General features: G+C 39.0%; 1 pseudogene; it reads left to right on the plus strand.

Moving 5' to 3' along the window:
* Positions 1–1,747: 1,747 nt before the first annotated feature.
* The window catches only part of LOC102876105, a 35,950-nt pseudogene continuing 17,555 nt past the window's right edge, over positions 1,748–20,142 (plus strand).

A 20,142-nucleotide genomic window follows, 5' to 3' on the forward strand; every position in this document is an offset into this window, starting at 1 on the left:
ATCTATCTAGCTATCTAGCTATCTTCTATCTAATACTATAGAGCACAGTTCTACTTTTACACATATGACATCATTATGATTTTGAATCTAAACATCGTATGATTTTTGGTTGTTACTGTGTTTAGGTGCCATGGAGTCTACTTCAACTCTTAGATGCCCTGTACAGCAGGAAAAACACCACCTGATCCTCTACTATCTCAAAATTGTTGCAATAAATATGCCGATCTACCTCACTGAGGACCACCCTCCCTCCCTCCCCCCCTCCCCACCCATATTGGTTTATTTACAAGTTCAAATACTTTCCCACATTGGATCTTTCCCATTTCCTTCACATACCCCTCATCAATTTGTACAATCCTATGATTAACACACTCTCTCTGCCCATCCTCACCCCTCTGTTCTCCATTCCCCTCCTTAGATCTTTATACACCTTCTAACATAATGGTTTTATCCAGTATTTGTCCTTACAGGACTGAGTTAGTTCACGCAGCACAGTGCTCTCTAGTCCCTCCCAAGTTAGGCAGTAATTTCCAAAATTATTGCTCCTGTGTGTTGCATAGTATTCTATCATGTGAATGTACCATAATTTCTCAATACATTTGATTGTGGTTGGACATCAGGGCTACTTCCATATTCTTGCAATGGTGAATAAGGCTGTTATGAGCATTGGTATATAAATATATATTTGTGCCTCAGTTCTCATTTTCTTGGGGTATATTTCAAGCAGTGGAATAGCTGGGTCACATGGAATTTCTATGTTCAGCTTTTGGGGGAAATGCCAAACTGCCTTCCAGAGTGGTTGTATCATTTTACAATCTCACTAATAAATGTTTCTATCTCACCACATCATCTCCAATATTTATTACTTGCTGTCCTGCTAGACTTTGCCGCCGCTACTGGAGTGAGATGGTATCTCATTGTGGTTTTGATTTGCATCTCTCTTACTGCCAGTGATTTTAATTATTTCTTCTATGCAGTAGTACTTACCAAAACAGCGTGGAACTGGTTCAGTGACAGGCACACAGACCCATGGATCATGATTGAGAATCCAGAAATAGACCCAGTTATATCTGATATTTGACAAGGAAATAAAAACTATCAAATGGGGAAATGACAACCTCTTCAACAAATGGTCCTAGCAAAACTGGACTGTTAGGATCCACATCTTACACCATAGGAAAAAAAATCAACTCAAGGTGGATCAGAGACCTGGGAGTAAAGCCCAAAACTATAAAGTTCATAAGAGACAAACTGGGATCAAGCTTAGAATGCCTAGGCTACAGTAGAAAGGGACTGCCAAATACAGCCAGAAATGCACGATCTGAAGAGGATAAAACTGATGAATGGAACCTTCTAAAGATTAAACCTCTGTGTGCATCAAAAACTTTTCTAAACAGGATGAAAAGAAAACCTACAGATTGAGAACAAATATTTGGCAATATCATCTAAGACAAGTCTCCTAACAAAGTTAACAGAATCCAACAGGACCTCCACAAGAACAAGACTGATAATCCAATTACAAAATGGGCAAAAGACATGGAAAGAATTTTCACAGAAGAAGATATTCATATGTTCTCTTTTTCTCTGGCCCATTTATCTCCATCCCAAGTCAGTCTGCATGTTGAGAAAATAATCAGAGAAGCTAAACTTTTATAACATCTTATCAAAACCTCTTCCTCTCCTGAACTGACCCTCCACCCATCTAAGCATCCCAGTCCTTCTCTAAGGACTGGACCCATCTGGCGACATGCTCGAGGTATGTAGGACAGAGCTTTAAAATCCTTTCCTCCAGAGAGCAAACTGGTTTCACCTTCTCCAAGACGGACCTCGTTGTTCTCTTGGCAGTCTAGGGTAAGTTAAATACTCTTCTCTTCTCCAGCACCACAACTCAAAGGCATCAATTATTCTTCTGTCATCCTTATTCATCATCTGGCTTTTAGACAAATAGCAAATAACTGTGAAGACCTCTCCCGGGTCAGGTGCACCTTAGTCTCTTACCTGTCCTTGTTGCTCTTTTGAACTCTAGATCAATGCTTGACAGCAATTTTTTGCAATGCAGCTGGTCTTTTGATTTCCTGACTGCTGATGCCATGAGCACTGATAGTGAATCCAAGCATGATGAAATAATTAACACCTTCAATCCTATCTCCATTTCTCATGATACTGCCTATTGGCTCAGTGGTGAAGTCTTTTGTTTTCTTGATGTTGAGATACAATCGTTATTGAAAGCTACAGTCCTTGAACTTCTGCAGCAAATGCTTCAAGTTCTCCTCAGTTTTGGTGAGCAAGGTTGTGTCATCTGCATAACCCAGGTTGTTAAGGAATTTTCCTCTAATCCTAAAAACATATTCTTATTCATAAAGTCCAGCCTCCTGAATGATCTGTTCAGCACACAGTTTGAAAAGATATGGAGACACTTTCTCAAAAAATTGCAGATAGAGATAGATTTGACCCAGCAATTCCACTACTGGGAATATACCCCAAAGAGACCATAACTGACACCCAAGCAGATATATGCACACCCATGTTTATTGTGGTTTTGTTCACAATAACAAGGAGTTGGAAACAACCAAAGTGTCCATCAACAAACAAATGGATAGAGAAGCTGTGGTATATTTGCACAGTGGAATACTATGCTGCATTGAAAAACAAGGAACTCATGAAATATTATTCAAAATGGGTGACTCTGGAGGACATTATGCTGAGTGAAGTATCTCAGTCACAAAAGGAAAATACTGCATTGTGCCACTGTTGTAAAACAAGAGTTATCTCGGGCCTGGGGAGAGACTGAGAAAGATGGGTTCAATAATGTATGCTGCATTGAAACAGATGAAGGAGAAAACTGTTTAAAAGGGATATGTGATTAGGTATTTTTGCCATGACAGGAGTCCAGAGCGAAGGCTGCATAGTGGAGTGGACCTTGGGGGAGGGATTGTAAAACAATGAAAGAATTTTTCTTTTACTTTTCCAAGGGGGTAGTGTACTAGGGGGAAAGTTGGGAGGGGAGAAAAGTGCAACAATGAATGAATGGAAACCCAACGTCTCTGTAAATTTTCATTGAGAGTAAGAATAAATCTAAAAAATAAATAAAAAGATATGGAGAAAAGAGACATTCTTATGCATTCCTTTCTTGATTTTGAACCCTGCAGTGTTATCTTCCTCTCTTCAGACAACAGCTTCCTAGTCTAGATTACAGGTTTCACATGAGGATAATAAGGTGTTCTGGGATTCCCATTCTTCTCAAAACATTAGCCACAATTTGTTGTAATCGATGCAGTCAAATGCTTTTGCATAGCTGATGAAAAACAAGTAGACATCTTTCCTGTATTCTCTACTTTCAGCCAGGATTCATCTGACACCAACAATGATATCCCTAATGCCACAGCCTATACTAAACCCAGGTGTGGGAGCAGGAGTGGCATCCAATTCCTAGACAACATGCCTCTGGAAACTGAATGAACTTTGATAAATGATGATAGTTATGCAAAGTCTTCAGGCCTTTTGTTCATAGGGTCACTATGAGTCGTACTTGACTCGACAGCAATCCACAATAGTGTTGGTAGTTCTCTGTTAATGTATTATTCTAGTAATTTTTTATACTCTTCAGAATTTTACTTGCATGTGATGTTAGTGATATTGTTCAATAATTTCCACATTTTGCTGGATTGTCTATTTTTTGAAAGGCAATAAAATATGTATCTCTTCTAGTCAGTTGGCCAGTTAGCTCTCTTCCAGATTTCCTGGCACAACCTGTAAAGCACATCCAGGGATGTATCCGTTTGTTGAAATATCTCAATTAGTATTCTGTCAAGTCCTGAGGTCTTATTTTTTGCCAATTCCTTCACAGAAGCTGAATTTAAAATGTGTTTATGGACCTTCTATATTTGTGTCCATTCCAAGAAAAGGTGTTCCAATAGAATACAAAAATTATACAACAGTATCAATGCCACACACAAGTAAAATATTGTTGAATAATTGAATTGTTACGGCACAATAGAGGACTGGCATAAATTCAAAATTCATTGAGAAAAGCACATGAAACAGAAGGTATAGTTGTTGATGTTAGATTGACCTTGAACGTCTGGAATACCAGGAAAATGTTTACCTGTCTTTAGGTGTCTATGCAAAGGACTTCAATTGTGTCAATCATCATAAGGTATGGATAGAGCAATTACGGATATCCTTTCAAAACATAGTGAAGAATGCAAATTCAAGAATTCGTAATTGTGCTCCGATGGAACCTGTGTATGAGCCCAACACAGAACAAACGAATAGTGTGTGGCTTAAAATCAGGTCAAGTGTGTGTAAGAGTTGTGTGTTTTCATCACAATTAATCAATCTATATGCTGAAAATTGTGAGCTGATTTGATTTGCTGGATTGAGCTAACAATCAGCTGTGGGCTGGAAGCCTCTCCTTGTTTAGAGTCAGTCAGGACCGAATGGAGACTGAGCCCTCGGGCCCGACTTAACGGCATTTGGGATGAATATTCTTCTAAGTGGTACTGCACTGGTTTGTCAATTTACTGTACTGAGGTTACTTGGGGTTGCTGTGATATGGAATGCTGTGCCACTGGTGTGTCAAATACCATAATGGTTACCTATTATGGACAGGGTTTGGTAGAGCTCCCAGATTAAGACAGGATTAAAGAAGCTACAGTGGCAATCACTTCCTAAACAACATGCCTCTGGAAACTTTATGAACTTAGAGAAATGACAATAGTTATAGAACAGGGTTCAGGTCTTCTGTTCTTAGGGTCACTATGTGTTGTGCTTGACTCGATGGCACTTAATAACAGCAGCAGCAGCAGCAACAACAACAACAATGTGTTGAATTAATTCATTAAAAAATGGACTGTATGAAAAAGAACACAGTATCAGGATTGGAAGTAGACTCATCAATGATCTGCAGTGTGAAGATGCCACAACTTTGCTAACTAAAGACAAAGAGGACTTACTCCACTTACTGATAAACATCAAAGACTATAACCTTCAACATGGATTACATCTCAACGTAAAGAAAGTAAAAATATCAATACCAAAAAATTTTTTATTTTTGTTGTTAGCTTCCGTGGAGTCCAGTATGACCCATAGAGAACCTATGAACAACAGATCTGAACCTGTCCTATCCTGTGCCATGCTCACACTTTCTGACACATTAGAGCCCATTGTGGAAGTCACTGGGTCAATCCTCCGGGTGGAAGGTCTTCCTCTACTTCACCTACCTTTCATCCTTCTAAGAATCATGTTCTTCTCCAAGGAATAGTCCCTCCTAACATGTCCAAAGTATGGGAGGCTTAACTTCATCATCTTTGCCTTCAAAGAGCACACTGGCTAAACAGTCTCCAAGACTTATTTGGGTGTTCTTTTGGTAGTCCCTGGCATGCTCAGTACTCCCTCCAAAACCACAGCTCAAAGGTATCAATTCTTTTTTGTCATCCCTATTCATGGACTATTTCTCAAATTCATAGCAAGCGATCAGAAAGATCATGGCCTGAATCAGACTCACTTTAGTCCTCAAACTGACATCATTACTCCTCAATAATTTGGAGAGCTCCGTAACTGCCGACTTTCCCAGTACAATATGTCTCCTGATTTCCTGACTGCTGACACCAAAGGGGTTAATTATAGAGCCAAGTAAGATGAAATTGTTTACAGTTTCATTCTTTTCTCCATCTGTGATTATGTTGTGCATCAGTCCAGTGGTAATAATTTTTCTTTTCTTGACATTGAGATGCAATCTATATTTAAGGCTGTATTCTTTGATCTTCTGCAATAAGTACTCTAAGCACCAATCAGCAGCCTTATAATAAATTAAGAACATATTGAAGGTAAAAAGGACTTGACTTTACTTGAATTTGCCATCAACTGTACAGGAAACCAAATAACATATTATATTGGAAAAATCTTCTACAAAGGACCTCTATAAAGGGCTAAAGAACAAGGATGTCACTTTGAGGATGAATGTGAAACATCATCTCACATTCTTTGGGCATGTTATCAAGAGGGGCAAGTCTTTGGAAAAAGACATCATTAGGAAAGGTAGAAGGTCTGAAAAAGAGATAAAACCCCTCAATAAGGTGTGTTAACACATGAGTGTAACAATGGGCTAGAGTATATCAGAGATGGTGAAGGCAAGGTTAGAGCAAGGTTCAGTTCTGCTGTTCAAAGGGTCACTATAGGTACATCTACAACAATGTACCTGACTGATGTTGTAGTATTTTATACCACTTCATATACATGTAAAATTTGGAAAATGAATAAGAAAGACCAAAAAAGCATTAACATTTCTGAATTTTAGTGATGGTGAAGAATACTGACAAATCTGTCTTGAATTGAAGTACAGCTAGAAAATTTACGAAGGAACATGGTTAAGACTTATTGTCATATACTTTTTAAATTGTATTATTTTTACGTGTACCGTGAAATAAGATCTGACTGGTACAAGAGGAGATTGCCTCCTCCTTCTCCAGCAGAGCATCTGATGGATTTGAACCGCATACCTCTGGGATTGCAGTGCAGCGTCTTGCCACTAGGCCACCAGCGCACCCTTTATTCTCATATACTTTGAATCAGGAGGGATCATGTCCTAAAGAAAAATACCATGTTTAATAATAGTGAAGAAGAGGGAGATCCTCAAGGAAATGTACATATAATCTGTAAATCTGTACATATAATAACACACAGTGGTGAGGATGCCTGGGCAGTGTTTTCTTCTGTTGTGCACAGTGTCCCTCTGAGTTGGAACTGACCTGATGTTACCAAACTGTAACAGCAATCTTTCATAACGAAGCACCGTGGCAACCATCATAAATCAAATACATAAAGTTATAAAAGTAGAATTTATGTACTGATAACAACCCTGTGTTCCCAGTCCTTAATAATGGAGCATATGGAATGAGTCAATGAATCTTAGTGACAGTATGGAACAAGTTAATTGTACAGATTGCACAACCTTGAATCAACACTTAACTTTTTAATTCTTAGCTGTGTGAACTTGAGCAAATTGCTTTGTGTCTGCTTTTTCTTTTTGCATAACACATGCAATGATGCATGAATTTATTGAGTTGTTTTGAGGATTAAATTATTTAGTAAGTAAGGAATTCATAGTCTTTGAGTTGTGGTGGTGTTGGAGAAGAGTATTGAATAAACCATGGACTGCTAAAAGAACAAACAGGTTCATTCTGGAAAGAGTGAAACCAGTCAGGCTGCTCCTTAGAGGCAAGGATTCTGAAGCTTCATCTGACATACTTTGGGCGTGTTGCAAAGAGGGACCAGTTCTTGAAGAGGGACATCATGCTTGGGAGGGCAGAGGGGCAACACAGCAGAGGAAGACCCTCTATAAGATGGATTGATTCAGTGACCTGGTAATGGGGGTAGGTATATCAGAAACAATGAAATTGACACAGGATAGAGCAGGGTTTAGGGCTGTTGTACATAGGGTTGCTATGAGTTGCAGGCTACTTGAAGGTGGGTGTATAACAACAGCAAAGCCATTCATATAGTCTTTGGCACATGACCCATCTTGTATTTGTTAGCTTTTGTTTTATGATTGTGCTTCTCATTTTTGTTCCTCTCGAAAGAATAAAGGAAAGGTGGAATTAATAGTTGTTGTTTTTAGGTACTGTCAAATTGTCTACGATTCACAGTGATCTTATGAACAACAGATATGAATCCTTCCCGATTCTGTACCTCATGATCTCCACCATGCTCAAGTTTATTGTTACACTCACTGTGTCAATCCATCTCATTAAACATCATCCTCTCTTTCCTTAATCTGTATCTTTCCCAGCATAATGTCTTTCTCCCACGACTTGTCCCTCCTGACAACATGCCTAAATTATATGAGAAAAAGTTTCATCATTTTTGCCTCTAAAGTGCATCTTGACTGCATTCCTCCAGGACAGATTTGCTTATTCTTTTAGAAGCCCTTGTTATAGTTAATATTCTTCGCCAACATCACAATTCAAATACATCAATCCTTTTGTAACCTTTACTGTACAACTTTCAGATGCATGAGAAGCAATTGAACATACTGTGGACTTGAATCAGGTTCACTTTAGTTTTTGAACTGACATCCTTGCTCTCTAGAACTTTGAGGAGGTCTTTGACAGAATATATCCTCAATGAAATATCTATTTTGATTTCTTGACTGATGCTTCCATGGTAGTTGATTGTGAATGAAAGTAAAATGAAATTGTTGAAAACTTCAATATTTTTAAAAATATATTGTTTAGTGGTAAATATGAAACTTATATATAAATTTATTTATGATCTTTTAGTGTAAGTCAATTATTGTTAAGTGTCACCAAATTTGCTGTTATGACCCTATGATAAACAGGTCTGAACCTTGTCCTATCTAGTGAAATCTTCATAACACTTGAAATACATAAGACCATTCCTACAGTAACTATGTTGATCCATCTTGTCAAAGGTCTTCCTTTCCTACACTTACCTTCCCCCTTTTCAACTATTCTGTTGTCTTCTAAGGACTGGTCCCTCCTAACAACATTCCCAAAGCATTTGAGACAAATGCCATCATGCTTACCTCTAAGAAGCACCTTTGTCACACTTTATCCAAGACTTGCTTGTTTGAAAGAATCATGTTTGTACAAAGTCTATACATTGACCAAGAAGCTGTTCTCTGAATAGAGAAAGAGTATATAAAGGAAGATTTAAAATCAGAAAAGATGTGAAAAGATCCACTCTTATTCAATCTACATGCTACGTATTTTATTCAAGAAGATCAACTATATGAAGAAGAATCAGGTTTGGGAGGAAGACATATCAACAACCTGTTTTTTGCTGATGACACAACCTTGCTTGCAGAAAGTGAAGGAGACTGGAGAATTTACTGAAGAAGATCAAAGATTACAGAGTTCAATATGAATTACTCATTAACACTAAGTAAACAAAAAATTTCACCACAGGCTCAAGAGGGAACATAATGATAGATGCAAATAATACAGAATTCTCAACAACTTCATATTAATTGAATCAATAATCAACTACCATTGGCAACAATAAAATATGAAAAATGTGTTGTTTTAGGAAAATATGCTTTTAAGAAAATCTTTAAAACGCAATGCTAACTACAGTGTTAAAGAGACAGGGTTTCAGCATAAAGAGCAAAGTGTGCCTGACCCAAGCCATAGTATTTTCAGTTGCTTAATGTATATCTCAAACTTGGAGGCAAGGATTCTGGGGCTTCGTCTGACATACTTTGGACATGTTGTAAGGAGAGACAGGTCTTTAGAGAGGGACATCATGCTAGGTAGAGTAGAGGTACAGCGCAGGAGGGGAAGACTCTCTATGAGGTGGATTGATTCAGTGACTGGGGTAATCGGGATGGGTGTGTCAGAGGCAATGCAATTGGCACAGGATAGAGAACGGTTTAGGGCTGTTGTACATAGGGTCGCTATGAGTCGCAAATGACTCGACGGCACATAACAACAACAATGTATATCTCAAAGTTGAACAATGAATAAGGATATATTGAAGAGAAAGGAAGTCAGTTTTAAAACTAAGCCATGTCTGATCCAAGACATGGTATTTTTCATTGTTTCACAAGCATCTGAAAAAAGGACAGTGAATAAGGTTGAAGAAGAATTGATGCCTTTGAATTGTGATGTTGGTGAAAAGTAATGACTATCTTATGGACTTCATTAATAATGATAACAGAATAAGTGCTGACTTGAGTTCTTCATGGACAGAAATAATTCAAGTGGAACATCTGGTCTTGCACCACGCAGCCACCCTGTAGACGAAGGAGAACAATAGAGTTTGGGAGAGGGCACTATAATACAGCTGAATTCTTGCAGGGCTGCAATGCACGTCAAAAAGAACATGAAGGATATCAGGAAAGGCATTTTTCCCCCAGAAAGGACTTTCAGTAGAATGAATTGCTCACCCCATAGACTGAACATTTTAAACTGATAACCAATTAGTAACAACATAAAGAAAAGAACTATCAACAACTAACACAGACACAATAGAAATAGTCTAACATTACATAATGTCAAGAAAGCAGCAGGCTGTTTCAAACACTGAAAAGACAAATTATGCTTTCTCCAAAAAACAGTTCTCCCCCCCAAAAAAAAACCCAGCCAAAAAAAGAGAATATTGCAGACCCAGGGTCAGAAAGGCACAAGCTATATGTTGATACAGAGGCATTTGAACGGCTACAGAAGAAGGTATAAATGGTGGGAGAAAGAATAGAAACCAGAAATAAAGGGGATAACCTAGAGGTAGAGAACCAGAGGAAATATATTGATGCAAAGTTATTTGAACAGCTACAGAACAAGGTGCAAATAATGGAAGCCATTAAGAAAGGAAATACTCCAGAGACAGGGAGCCAGAAGAAATATACTGATGAAGAGGAATTTGCACAACTATGGAAGAAAATGCAAAGAATGGAAGAAACGATTGAAACTATAGATAAAGACGTACAAGAACTTAAAAAAATCATCACAAGATAGAAAGAGTACAGCCAACACAGAACTGAAATAACAGAAATACATGAAAATACAATCCAGAATAAAAGATCAAAATGGCAGAAATATGAAATATGCTGAAGGGACAAAAAGTAGAACAAAAGAGATGAAGCAGAGAATTAGTGATATAGATATCAGAACATGAACATGGATATCAGAATATGAATTTCAATGGAAACATGTTGCTGTTGTTATGTGCCGTCGAGTCGTTTGCGACTCATAGCGACCCTATGCACAACAGCCCTAAACCCGGCTCTATCCTGCGCCAAACGCACTGCCTCCGACACACCCATCCTAATTACCCCAGTCACCGAATCAATCCATCTCATGGAGGGTCTTCTCCTCCTGCGCCGTCCCTCCACCCTCCCAAGGATGATGTCCCTCTCCAAGGACCCGTCCCTCCTGGCAACATGTCCAAAGTATGTCAGACGAAGCCCCAGAATACTTGCCTCCAAGGAGTTGCTTGGTTTAATCCTCTCCAGGATGAATCTATTTGTTTTCCTGGCAGTCCATGGTACATCCAATACTCTTCTCCAGCATCACAGCACAAAGGCATCAATTATCCTTCTGTCCTCCCTAGTCATTGTCTAACTCTCTGATGCATAACAAGTGATTGCAAAGACCATGGCCTGTATCAGGCGCACCTTCGTCTCCAGAGAGACACCATTGCTCTTGAGTACTTTAGAGAGGTCCCTAACAGCAGACTCTCCCATCACGATACGCTTTTTGATTTCCTGACTGTTGGTGCCAAGAGTGTTGACTGCGGAGCCGAGCAAACTGAAGCTGTGAACAATCTTAATCTCTTCGCCATCCATCCTGACGCTACCAATTGGTCCAGTGGTGAGAATCTTTGTCTTCTTGACATTGAGCCTCAGTCCATACTGAAGGCTGCAGTCCTTGACCCTTCGCAGCAAGTGCATGAGGTCCTCCTCAGTTTCAGCAAGCAGGGTTGTGTCATCTGCATAATGTAGACTGTTAATAGATCTTCCACCAATCCTGATGCCACAATTCTCCTCATAGAGCCCAGCCTCTCGGATAATCTGCTCTGCATACATGTTGAAAAGGTATGGGGACAGGATGCATCCCTGGCGTACACCCTTCCCAATTTTGAACCATGCAGTGTTACCCTGCTCTGTTCTGACGACTGCCTCTTGGTCCAAGTATAGGCTTCGCATTAGCACAATTAAACGTTCTGGGATTCCCATTCTTCTCAGAGTCAGCCACAGTTTGTCATGATCCACACAGTCAAATGCCTTTGCATAATCAATGAAACACAGATAGACATTCTTCTGGTATTCTCTGCTTTCAGCTAAGATCCATGTAACATCAGCTACAATATCCCTAGTACCACGACCCCTTCTAAACGCAGCCTGGACTTCTGGCAATTCACTGCTAATGTGCTGTTCTAGTGTTTTTGGATAATCTTCAGTAGAATCTTGTTTGTATGTGAAATCAATGATATTGTAATGGAAACATACAAGAAAAAAAAATCAAAGATGAGACATGAAGAAAACATTAGCATTGTCTGGGATAAAATCCAAAGGAACAACATATGTATGAATGGAATTCCAGAATATGAGAGGAACCAGGAAATCACTGAGGAAATTGTCAAAGAGGTACTATAAGAAAACTTCCCAAGTATTAAGAAGAATGGAGAAAGAAGATCATACAACATCAAATAGACTAGATCCAAAAAGATAAACAGCAAGACATACCATAGTCAAATTCTCCGATAAAAGATAAGGATGTTGTTGTTGTTTTTATGTGGCACTGAGTCACCTGAAACTCATAGCAACCCTATGTACAATAGCTCTGAAGCCTGCCCTGTCCTGAGCCAGTCACACTAACTCCAACACACCTTCCCCCATTGCCCTAGTCACTGTATCAATCCATTTCATCTGAAGTCTTCCTTTCCTATACTGTCCCTCCAGACTTCCAAGCATGATATCATTCTCCAAGGACCAATATTTTCTGGCCAAAAGTACATGCCCAGAGTACATGTAGAGTAGTTGCATGATACTATTAGTAGTAGTAGATGTAGTGTGATGTAGAGCTTCAAAATCCTAGCCTCCTAGGGGAAATTTCATTTCATTTTCTCCAAGACATAGTTATTAGTTTTCTTGGTGGTCCATGGAATGTTCAAGACTCTTCTTCAGCACCACAACCCAAGGCATGAATTCTTCTTCTGTCAAAAGATAAGGATAGAATACTAAAATCAGCATGAGAAAAACAGAGTCCCCTATAAATGAAAAACAATTAGATTAAGTTCTGATTTTTTCAGTAGAAATCATGAGAGTAATCAGACGATGGAATGGCAGATTCAGAAAATTGAAAGAAAACAATTACAGTTTTACCCAGAAAAATTATCCATCAAATATGAAGTAGCAATTAGGACTTTTGCATAAAAAAGGGAATTTAGGGACTTTGTGAAAACTAGACCAACTCTACCGGAAGTTCTATGGGAAAGGAAGTTCATCACACAGAGACATCAAAAGAAAGTGATGGACTGTAGTAACCAGAAACATTAGAAAAAGAAACACAGCAAAATGACAATAATAAAAACTGACCTATTAATAATCACACTTAATGGGAATGGGCTAAATGTACCAATTAAGAGAAAAAGAGTAACAGAATGGCTAAACAATGTCCATCAATATGTTGTCTGTCTACAAGAGACACATTTAAGAAAAGAAGAGAAAGAAAAATTACCAAACAAATGGCATCCACAACAAGGCAGGAGTGGCAATATTAATCTCTGGTAAAATAGACTTCAGGATAAAAACCACCATAATAGACATGGCGGGGAGCTATATAATGACTGAAGGCACAGTTGTTCAAGAACACATAACCTTAGTCAACATCCAAGTATCAAATGATAGATCTTCCAAAAACATAAAATAGAACTGAAGAAAGAAATATAAAACACCACAAGGATACTTAAACATGTCACTCTCAATAAAGGATGTTGTTGTTGTTAAGTGCTGCCGCGTTGCAGGTCATTCATAGTGACCCTATGAAGGAGAGTCCTCAATGCTTGGGTGTTTCTCATCCTCTCTCCAGGTTCATAGGCAATCAAGGATAGGTCAGCTCAAAAGAAACTTAATAAAGATGTAGAAGATCTAAACTATACAGTTAGCCAACTCATAGTTGTGGATGTATTTCAGGTACTGTACCCAACTAAAACTCAATTCACTTTCTTCTCAAGTGCACATGGAAAATTCTCCATGATTGATAACATATTGGGGCACAAAGAAAAACTCAATATATTAAAAAAAAACATGGACATAAAACATAGTGTCTTTTCAAACTACAATGCCATGTTGTTGTTGTTTTTATGTGCCATCGAGTAGCTTGTGACTCATAGTGACCCTGTGTACAAGAGCTCTAAATGCTGTTCTATCCTGTGCCAACCTAGCCATCTCAAACATACTTATTCCCACCACTCCAGTCACAGAATCGATCCATCTCATCGAAGGTCTTCCTCTCCTTCGCCACCTCTACACTCGGCCAAACGTGATGACCCTCTCCAAGGAACAGTCACTCCTTGCTACATGCCCAAAATATGTCAGATGAAGCTTCAGAATCCTTGACTCCACGGAGCATTCCAGCTTCACCTTCTACAGGACAAGCCTGTTTGTTCTCCTAGCAGGCCATGGTATATTCAACACTCTTCTCCAGCACCACAGCTCAAAGGCATCCATTCTCTTTCTATCAACCCTATTCAGTGTCCAACTCTCTGATGCATAGCAAGTAATTGGGAAGACTATAGCCAGGATCAGGTGCACCTTAGTCTCCAGTCTGATGTCATTGCTCGTCAGTACTCTTGAGAGGTCCCTCACAGCTGACTTTCCCAATGCAATTCGTCTCTTGATTTCCTGGCTGCTGTTAACAAGAGTGTTGATTGTGGAGCCAAGTAAACTAAAACTGTTAACTATCTCAATCTCTTCACCATCCATACTGATGCTGCCAATTGGCCCAGTGGTGAGAATCTCTGTTTTCTTCATGTTGAGCTTCAGTCCATATAGGAGGCTGCAGTCCTTGATCTTCTGCAGCAAGTGCTTCAGGTTCTCCTCAGTTTCAGAAAGCAGGGTTGTGTCATCTGCATAATGCAGGCTGTTGATGATTCTCCCACCAATCCTGATGCCACATTACTCTTCGTATAGCCCAGCGTCTTGGATGATCTGTCCTGCATACAGATTGAAAAGGTATGGAGACAGAATACATCCCTGACGAACCCCCTTCTTGATTTTGAACCATGTATTGTCTCCTTGCTCTGTTCTGACGACTGTCTCTTGGTCCAAGTATAGGTTTCGCATTAGCACAATCAAATGTTCTGGGATTCCCATTCTTCTCAGAGTCAGCCACAGCTGTTGTGATCCACACAGTCAAAAGCCTTTGCATTGTCAGTGAAGCACAGATAGACAATGACAAGACGATAAAGCTATTAAAGTCATCCATGTGAAAGAAAATAACTTTAGTAGAACACAATTGGGTCATAGAAGAAATAAAGAATGAAAGAAAAATGTTCCTCAAAACAAATGAAAATTAAAATACAACATACTAAAACCTCTGGGATGCAACTAAGGCAGTCCTCAGGGGGCAGTTCATAGTACTAGGCAACCTATAAAAAAAATGTAAAATTAATGGTCTGACTCAATACCTCCATCAAAAAGAAAAAGAAAAACAATATAATCCCACAGCATCTAGAAGAAAGGTAATTGTAAGAACAAGAGGTGATATCAGTAAGATAGAAAACAAACAAAAATTAAAACTGTCAACAAAACCAGGAACTGGTTTTTTGATAGTCAATACAATTGGCAAACCAGTGGCAAACTTAAGAAAGGGAAAAGACACAAGTAATTTGATTAAGAAATGATAGTGGTGATACCACAAAAGAACCAGAGGAAATGAAATCTAGAACATAAAAATATTGTGAAAAGCTATACGCTGAAAATTTGAAAACCTAGAGGAAATGGACATACTTCCTGAAACTCATGTCTTACTCAGATTGACAAGGACAAATGCAAAACACTTGAACAAACACATGATAAAAGTAGAAATTGAGCATGTCATAAAAAGGCTTCCTTACAAAAAAAAAAGTCCTGGGCCAGATTTCACAGTTGATTTCTACCAAACATTTACAGGAGATCTATAATAAATTCTATTTAAGTTATTTTAAAAAATAGAAAAAGAAGGAACACTGTCAGAGATATTCTGTGAAGTAAGCATAACTCTAATACCAAAACTAAGACATCACACAAAAAAGAAAACTATAGTTATATATCTCCCATGAATACAGAAGCAAAAATTCTTAACAAAATCCTGGCCAGTAGGACCCAACAGCATATCAAAAACAATAATTCATCATGACCAAGTGGAATTCAAAACAAGTATGTAAGGATGGTTCATCAGAAGAAGAACAATCAACTTAATTCATCACATTAACAAATAACATGATCTTAACAATTGATGCAGAAATGACATTTGAAAAAATTGAACATTCTTTCCTGATTAAACATTCAGCAATATAGGAATAGAAGAGGATTTCCTCAATATGTTGTTGTTATGTGCTGTCGAGTTGCTTGCAACTCATAGGGACCCTATGTACAACATCCCTAAACTCTGCTCTGTCCTGTGCTAATCGCACTGTCTCCAATACACCCATCCCGATTACCCCAGTCACTGAATCAATCCACCTCATAGGGGGCCTTCCCATTCTGCACTGTCCTTCTACCCTATCAAGCATGATGTCCCTCTCCAAGGACCTGTCCCTCCTTGCAGCATGTCCAAAGTATGTTAGATGGAGCCTTAGAATCCTTGCCTCCAAGGAGTAGCCCGGTTTGACCCTTTCCAGGATGAATCTGTTTCTTTTCCTAGCAGTCCATGGTACCCTCAAAACTCTTCTTCAGCACCAAAGCTCAAAGGCATCAATTCTCCTTCTATCCTCCTTAGTCATTGTCCAACTCTCTGATGCATAGCAAGTGATAGCAAAGACCATGGTCTGTATCAGATGCACCTTAGTCTCCAAAGAGACACCATTGCTCTTTGGTACTTTGGAGAGGTCCCTAACAGCAGACTTTCCCATGGCAATATGTCTTCTAATTTCCTTGCTACTGGTGCTGAGAGTGTTGACTGTGGAGCCAAGCAAACTGAAGCTGTGAACAATCTCAATCTCTTCACCATCCATCCTGATGCTGCAAATTGGCCCGGTGGTGAGAATCTTTGTCTTCTTGACATTGAGCCTCAATCCATATTGGAGGTTGTAGTCCTTGACCCTCTGCAGCAGGTGTTTCAGGTCCTCCTCAGATTCAGCAAACAGGGTTGTGTCATCTGCATATTGCAGATTGTTGATAGATCTTCCACAAATCTTGACCCCACATTCCTCCTCATAGAGCCCAGCCTCCCAGATAATCTGTTCTGCATACAGGTTGAAGAGGTATGGAGATAGGACACATCCCTGGTGTATGCCCTTCTCAATTTTGAACCATGCAGTGTTCCTCAATATAGTAAAAAGTATATATGAAAAACCAAGAACCAACATGGTTCTCAATATAGAATGACTAAAACTATTTTCCTTATCAACAAGACCAGACAAAGATGCCCACTTTCACCATAACTATTCAATATTGTATTGGAAGTACTTGCTAGGGCAATAAGACAAGTTGTTGTTATTGTTATTTGCGGTCAATTCATCTGAAACTTATAGCATTCCTATGTATAACAACCCTAAACCCTACTCTATCCTGTGCCAATCTCATTGTTTCTGACACACCTATCCCCAATTACCCCAGTCACTGCATCAATTCATTTCATAGAGGGTCTTCCTCTTCTGCACTTTCCCTTCACCCTCCCAAGCATGATGTTCTTCTCCAAGTACTGGTCCCTCCTTGCAACATGTCCAAAATATGTCTGAGGAAGCTTCAGAATCCTTGCCTCCAAGGAGCAGCCTGCTCTCACCCTCTCTAGGACAAACCTGTTTGTTCTCCTACAATTCTATGGTATATTTAAATACTCTTCTCCAGCATCACAGCTGAAAGGCATAAATTCTTCTATCATCCCTAGTCATTGTCCAGCTTTCTAATGCATAGCCAGTAATTGCAATGACTATGGCCTGAATCAGGTGCACCTTACTCTCCAGATTGAAATTGTTGCTCTTCAGTACTTTAGGAGAAGTCTCTGACAGTAGACTTTCCCAGTGCAACTCACCTTTAAATTTCTCGTTGCTGATACCAAGAGTGTTGATCATAAAGCAAAGCAAACGAAAGCTGTTAGCAACATCAATCTTTTCACTATTAATCATGATGCTGCCAATAGGTCCAGTGGTGAGAATCTTTGTTTTCTTGATGTTGAACTTCAATCCGTATAGAATGCTTCAGTCGAATGAAATAAAATGCATTCAGATTAGCAAAGAGATGGAAATAAAATGCATCCAGATCAGCAAAGAAACAGTTGCTATGTGCAGTTGATAAGATGATAGTGTACACAGAAAACCCCAAGGATTCAACAACAACAACAACAACAAAACCCTGTTAGAGTTAGTGGACCAATTTAGTAGGGTGGCAGGATACAAGATAAAGATACAAAAATCAGTGGGATTCCTCTAAAGCAACCAAAAAAACTCAGCGAGGGAAACCGAGAAAGCAATAATCTTTATAATAGCCAATAACAAATTGAAATACTTGGTAGTGAACCTAACTAGAGACACAAAGAACTGTACAAAGAAAACTACAAAACACTTCTGTGAAAAACAATAAAAGACCTAAATTAATGGAAAAATGCTTCCTGTTCATGGATAAGAAGACTCAATATGGTGAAAATGATAGTCCTAGCAAAAGCTATTTTACATGTTTAACATAATCCCAAAACTGATACCAAATTCCTTTTTCAAGGGAATTGAAAAGGCATTTGTCAAGTTTATTTGGAGAGGAAAGAGATCCCAAATAAGCAAAGCATTTATAAAAAACACAGCTGCAATAACCCAACAGCTTGGTACTGGTACAATGACAGATAAATAGACCAAAGGAAGGGAATTGTGAACCCAGAAATGGAGCCACCTATCTATGGTCAACTCATAGTCAAAAAGGAAATAAATTCATCAAATGGGGAAATGACAACCTCTTCAACAAAAGTGCTGGCAAAACGGAACTGCTACCTTCAGAAAGCTGAAACACGGGCCACGTCTTACACCATACACAAAAATCAACTCAAGGTGGATCAGAGACCTGGGAATAAAGGCCCAAACCATAATGTTCATCAGAGACAAACTGGGACCAATCTTAGGCCTTGTGTATGGTATAAGGAGGTTGACAAATAAAAATAGCCAGAAATGCACAATCTGGAGAGGATAAAATTGATGTGTACCAAAAACTTTTTCCAGCAGGGTGAAAAGAAAACATGGGGAAAAAACTATTTGGCAATACCATCTCAGACAAGGGTCTCATAACAAAAGCTTACAGATGACAGGGCCTCCAAAAGATAAAAGACTGATAACCCAATTCCTAAATGGGCAAAAGAATTTCCACAGAGGAAACAGACACATGAAAAAAATGCTCAAAATCACTGGCAATAAGAGAGATTCAAATCAAAACCCCAATTAAATTAATGTAAGCATAGTTCACTGTTGATTACTTTTATATAATATAAAATAAAATTTTTAGAAAGTGCATATGCACCCACCCCCCCATATCTACTAAGAAAGCAATAAAAAAGTGTAGCATATTCAGGGTGGGGCGGGGGCTTCGGGGGGATTGTATACCAATGAAGGAATTTTACTTTTCAAAGAGAAGAGTGAACTCGGGGGGGGGGGAGTTTAGGCAGGGAGAAAAGTGCAACAATGAATGAATGAATGGAAATCCAAAATCTCTGTAAATGTTCATGAAAATTAATTTAAAAAAGCAACAAAAAGTCACCAGCAATAAGAGAGATGCACATCAAAACCATATGAGATTCCATCTCACCTCAGTAGCAGTAGTAAAGTTTAGCAGAAATTCCGTATGACTCCGCTATTCCATTACTAGGACTATATCCCAGGGAAATTAAAACTGACACATAAATGGAGATTTGCACATCAATGTTCACAGCAGCATTGTTCACCATAACAAGAACATGGAAACAGCCCAAATATCCAACCACAATGGAATGGATTAAGAAATGCAGTACATTCACACAATGGAATACTATGCAGCTCTCAGGAGCAATGATTTTGAAAAATACTATAATATGGGAGAGTTTGGATTATGCTGAATGGACTAACTCAGTCTCATAAGGACAAATACTGCATAAAACCATGATTGTAAAATTAGAAGGATAACTAGTAAAATGTGTATGGGGTCAAAGCGGGTAAGGAATGGGAGCTGAGTGTTAAGGATGGATAGAGAGGAAATCACAGGGCCATACATTTTGGTGGGTGGAGGGAGAGGTTAAAGGAAATGAGAATGATCTGGCGGGGACGTGAAAAATGAGACAATAGTGGGCATACTCCAACAGTGATTAATTTTATAAAACACAATGTATGAAAGTCTGCTGTTAGGGACCTCTCTAAAGTACTGAAGAGCAACGGTGTGTCTCTGGAGATTAAGGTGTGTCTGGTACAGGCCATGGTCTTTGCAATCACTTGTTATGCGTCAGAGAGCTGGACAATGACCAGGGAGGA

The sequence above is a fragment of the Elephantulus edwardii genome, unplaced genomic scaffold, assembly GCF_000299155.1.
Source record: "Elephantulus edwardii isolate Elephantulus edwardi_28Jun2011 unplaced genomic scaffold, EleEdw1.0 scaffold00153, whole genome shotgun sequence".
In the NCBI taxonomy this organism is placed as follows: Eukaryota; Metazoa; Chordata; class Mammalia; order Macroscelidea; family Macroscelididae; genus Elephantulus; species Elephantulus edwardii.